Genomic DNA, 5,194 nt, shown 5'->3' on the forward strand with positions numbered 1-5,194 from the left:
AACTCAAACCCCTCCCCTACGCTGGGTTAAAATCCCAGCGCCCGGGTGATCCCGGGAGGCAAGTGGCCTTTCAGTGCCCGGGTCGAAGTGCCTCTCGCGGTCCCTAGTGGGCGAAGCGTCACCCTCGACTCCGCCCGAAGGGAGGCGGGGCCGGAGCGAGAGCGGGCGCAGGCGCAGAGTGATGTGTGAGCCTTCGCAGCTGCCCATTGGCTCTTCCGTCCGTGGCGGGGCGGGGCCGAGCCGCGTGGACGACATGCGCAAGCGCATCACCGGCACTGGGCGCGCGCGGGGCGCTGGAGACCGGAAGTTGAAGCCCTCGCGGCGGTTATTTAGGTGACTGACGCGGCGCCTTCGCGGGGCGGTTGTTGGGCGGTGGCAGTAGGGTTGGGTCCGGGTTGTCCAGGGAGCGAGCTGAGGGGTGGTGGGAGATCCCGAAATGAGGAAATATGTTGGAGGAGGGGCCGGGAGAAGCGGACGGAGATGGAGCCTGGGCGTCTTCGAAGAACTTGGGGGACAGAGTGGTCCGAGAAATCGTGGCACGACAAGAAGCTGCGAGAAACTGAGGGACCGAGGGAGCGGGAGGTCGGGAGAGGAGGGAAGCTGAGAACGAGAGAGGTCGAGGGCAAGTGGCCGATGGGTTCCCTCGGGAGAGGCTCACAGCTGCTGCTCCTGTGGGAAACAACTCTGCCAGTTCGCCAGTTCTTCCTCGGATGAAACCTGTCCCTGGCTCTAATGACTCCCCGAGTCGGCCCGAGTTCCCCTGAGACCGCAGAGATCGAAGCTCCAAGCTCTGTTCCGTGAGGGTCTTGACAGACTGGAGGCAGAGCAAGTGGAAGCATTGCCAGTGCCATTCTGAAGGCCAATTGTGGCCGTTTGAGTGTAATTTTTTCCAGGTTATGTGTCCCTGGTTCTCGCTGTTTTTCCTGTGTTAGTCACCATTGGGAGAAAGCGCTGGACTTGAGTGCTAGTTACCGTTTAGCTTCTGTGTACCAGGCTAGGTGATAAACACTGACGTGTTTTGAGGGATATTGTCTGTGTTTGATAGATGAAGGAAACAGCCTTAAGAAGTTAATTTGCCAGTGATCACACATCTAATAAATGACGAAGCTGAGGTTCAAACCCAGATCTTCCCGACTCCAAAGCCTTTACCGTGAGAAGGCTCAGAACCCTTTTAAGATCATAAACCCGTTTAAGAGTCTCTGATGGACTCCCCTGCAGGAAACTGCACATATGCGGGCATGGTCTATGTTAGTTGGGACACAGGCATCTGTGAGGCAGAAACCCACCTTTAAGCAAAAAGACGTTTTCTCCTGTAGCTGGGTAGTGGAGGGTTGGAGGGAACTAAGCCTCAGGCACTAAATGATGTCGCCAAGCTTCTGCCCCCTCCCTCTCCTGCTCTCCTTGTAGTGGCTCAGTGACCTTCCTTGTGTCAGCTACTGTGTACCCAAGTGCAGACTTTTCTCTAGGATAAATACCAGGGAAGATGATCATCTTCAGGAGATACTACCAAGAGTTCCGGGTTTATGTCGGCTTTGTCTAGCCGCAATAGATAAAATCAGAGGTTTGTAGTAACCCAGTGTGAATTCCAGAGAAGTCTCAGTTAACTCACCTTGAGTGGTGTCCACATCTCAGTCCGAGCACTGGTTCGAGGGAGCGTAGGGCCCCATGATGGGCCAGGCTTTTGTCACTTGCTTAGCCAATAGGGGGTTTCTGGTTTAAAGGCCATCAGAACCGCGTGGAATCCAGGAAGGGCTACTCTCCCAAGGAAGATGTCTCCTGTTAGGAAGAAGAAGGAAGGAGTGTGCCAGGCAGCAAAAGCGATACGCACGAAACGCAACACTTGCAAACTTGCGCACTTCGTCTCACTTAATCAGTAGACCCAGAGTACTCTTGGTTATAACACACTTCTCGTGGTTGGGGTCAGGGGAGGCTCCCACAGACCCCTGGGCTTCCCGTATCACAGCCCCAGCCACTGAATTGTCATTCTGGTGAGATGTCTGTTTCTTGCATGTGAGCATGACCACTTGTGGGGGCTCAGGTGACCTTACTCTATACTGTCCCTTTTCTTAGTCCAGTGCTTGCGAAATAGCAGGCTCTCAATAAATGTTTCTAAAAACAAATGAGTGTCTTCTGGTCTCTTCCCTAGGTATTCAGGGCCTGAAAATCCAGGATGAACTTGTGTCCATCCCAGAGATCACTGCAGGAGTCATGAGGTGCCCTGTGTGTCACCAGCTTGACCCTGGCCACTTACTCTGCCATCACCTACGGTGATCCTAGACCACAACTGAGTTCCTTATTGCAGGCACTGGCCTCTCACTGGAGGAGATGGGGATGGATGAGCATCTTTGGTCTAGGTGATCAAGACTGCGGCCAGTTTTGTGACAATGTTGTGATGGCTGCTCCCAGGATAAGGGAGGGCAGGGCTCACCGGGATCGACCCAGGGACCCCAGCGAGGAGAAGGCCCTAGAGAAGTGGGACTGGAATTGTCCAGAGACCCGGCATCTGTTCGAAGACGCCTTCTTCCGCGACGAGGATTATATCCGCCAGGGCTCCGAGGAGTGCCAGAAGTTCTGGACCATCTTTGAACGTTTACAGAGATTCCAGAATCTCAGGACCCCCAGGAAGGAGGAGAAAGACCCTGGGCGTCCCAAGCCCTGCATCCCAGCACTGGCCGACCTACCTTGAGCCTACGACTCGCGTTACTGCATCAACCTCTCTGTCCTGAGCCCTGATGCAGGGGCTCTCGGTGGCCGGGCCGGTGCATGCCCCCGGAGAGAGTGTCTGAGTTCCACCAAGCTCTGTTGCGCTACCTGGACTTCGGCCAGAAGCAGGCCTTCGGGGGGCTGGCCACACTGCAGGTGAGGGGAGGGGAATGTCCCGAGCGCTGGTGCCCGGGACGACTGGGAGGCAGTTAGACGAGACCAGTCCCAGACTTTAGGGCCAAGAAGGGCGGGGCTGGCCAGGCCACCGGTGTGTTCCTCTCTCCCAAATGTCTGATGCCACTTTGAGGGGAGAATCGTCCCCCAGATTCGCAGGGTCACGGAAGAACCTCGTGACTCAGTAGAGTGCTTTCAGGTATAACAGAAAACCCAAAAACAAGTGGCGTTTAGAGCTGAGCTTTCTCGACACGTGTTACGTGGTGGCTCGCATCTTGGTAGCTGCTCATAGACCACACAAGGACACCCACTGCCAGCACGGCCAGCGCAGAAGGACTCTCCTCGGGCTGGCGGGCAGTTTCCTGTATCCAGGGACTCAGACCGCTTCCCTCTTGTGCCTCCTTCAGCCTCCTTGGAGAAGGGTTTGTGGGGCTTTGAGGGCCAGGTCCGCGGGGATGTACTTCCCTCCACCACCAGGCTAGAGGTCCCCTGGGCACACTGCACTGCAGGGGAGGCTGGGAAGTGTAGTCTCTGTGCTCGGGAGGAGGAAGGAAAGGCAGTTGGGGGGCGGTGGGGAGCATCTGCTGCAGGCTCACGCATGCGTGAGCGGCGCACACCAGCCCCTTTTTGCACGTGATAGTGTCTATTCATTTGATTTCATTTTTAAAAAATGCTGATCATGACTTCGTGGAGTTCCTGACCCGCGTAATCTGCTAGTTGAGAAACGCTGGCTCGGACTGTAAGGAAACTGTACCGTTTTCTCTAACCAGAAGCCCCGACGTGGAGAGGTTTCAGGCTCGGTTACTTAAATGAATCAGTGATGTCGTAAAGGACCTGGGCTTTTTCTGTCTTTCCAGCCTCAGCAGCTCGCTTAATGATGATGATGATGATAAAAAAAACCACTCACCTAGTGCTTACTGTGGGCTAAGCTGTGTGTTTTATGTACATAATTGATCCTCACAGAAACCCTGTGGGGTAGGTAATCCTATCAATCCAAAGTAGGGACGAGGAACCGGATGCAGAGAGGTGAAGCAGCGTGACCCAGGTCACACACCCAGCTGGCAAGCGGCACAGCTGGGATTCCATCTGAGGCTGCATCGTGAGTGCCACCTGGCTCCGGCAGCCGTGGGCATCATCTCCTCCTCCTTTACTCTCCAGAGACGGGAACAACGACCTGCTCCTTTGGGGGTCATTTATAAGACCACGGGAGCCCTTCCCGGGAGCCCCTGGCTGATTTCCCAGCCTGTCTTGTCAGCAGAACTGGCTATGAGTGCCCTCTCTATGACCTGTAATTGTCCAATGGTGGCATTGCCAGACTGGATTGCAGCACTGATTCTCAGCCCCAGCTACACATTGGAATCATCCGGAGAACTTAAAAAAAATCCGCACGCTATTTCCCACCCGGAGCTTCTAATTTGAAGGTCTTTAGTGGGTACCGGGTGATTCCTAGACAACAACAGAGTTCGGTGAGCAGCAAGGAATGGCCGGTCGCCTCTAGGTCAGGGCCAGGTGAGCAGGTCACCTGGCTGGGAGACTCGGACTGAGCCCCCAGGCTCTCTGAGCTTCCCTCTGGCTCATGCCAGACCCACTGACAGGTGCTGACTTCATTTTCTCCACCACCTGCTGTGCCTTTGGCCTCTGAATTCATGGAGATTTTTTGGTCAAAAGAGAGAAACGCAACTGAAATTCTTGTAAGCAGAAAAGGGGATTTCGTGGCTTTGAGTATCCATCATGGGGGAGGCGGGTCTTGCTGAAGAACACTTAAGGAATTCTCCATCGGTGGTGGGTGGGCTAATTACCAGGCGATGGAAAAATATCCACAGGAGCTCTGGGCTTCCATCCTGGCCCCTCACGAGCAGAGAGGATGCTGGAACTTCTCTCTCCCAGCTCTAGTTTGCAGTCCTAGGAAAGGATTCTGATTGGCCCGGCTCAGGTCACGTGGTTATTTCTTAGTTGCTGTGAGGGCTGGGAGAGGGGCTGAGAAACCTCGAATGGTCCGGCTTAGATCATGTGTTCATTCCATGGCCAGGGTCTGGGAGAAGAGGTGCCGGGCAGAGAGGCAGAAATGCAGGCAGACGATGGCGCTTCTCCCCTGCCTCTGTACCATGGGCCTTGACATCGAGTGTCTTAAAGTATCACGAGTTTGTGATCCGAGCCCTCTCAGTGCTCCACGCCGGCTCATGTGTCCCATCCCGGGGGGTTCGGTTCTCATTCCAGATGAAGAGCATGAACCTGGGAGACCCCCGAGCCTTCCCCTTCTTTGAGCCGCCCCCACCAGCCCGGCTGGAAACAGCCATCCTCTACCTCCAGGACCAGG

General features: G+C 55.2%; 1 long non-coding RNA gene across 1 annotated transcript; it reads left to right on the plus strand.

Annotated features, from left to right (window-relative positions):
- Positions 1 to 249: 249 nt before the first annotated feature.
- On the plus strand, positions 250 to 5,186 carry LOC120605980 (uncharacterized). The gene is made up of 3 exons (XR_005653796.1): positions 250 to 333; positions 2,147 to 2,859; positions 5,095 to 5,186. It is a non-coding gene; the product is annotated as an uncharacterized LOC120605980 (long non-coding RNA).
- Positions 5,187 to 5,194: the final 8 nt, after the last annotated feature.

This window comes from Pteropus medius, unplaced genomic scaffold (assembly GCF_902729225.1).
Source record: "Pteropus medius unplaced genomic scaffold, Ma_sr-lr_union100, whole genome shotgun sequence".
Classification (NCBI taxonomy): Eukaryota; Metazoa; Chordata; class Mammalia; order Chiroptera; family Pteropodidae; genus Pteropus; species Pteropus medius.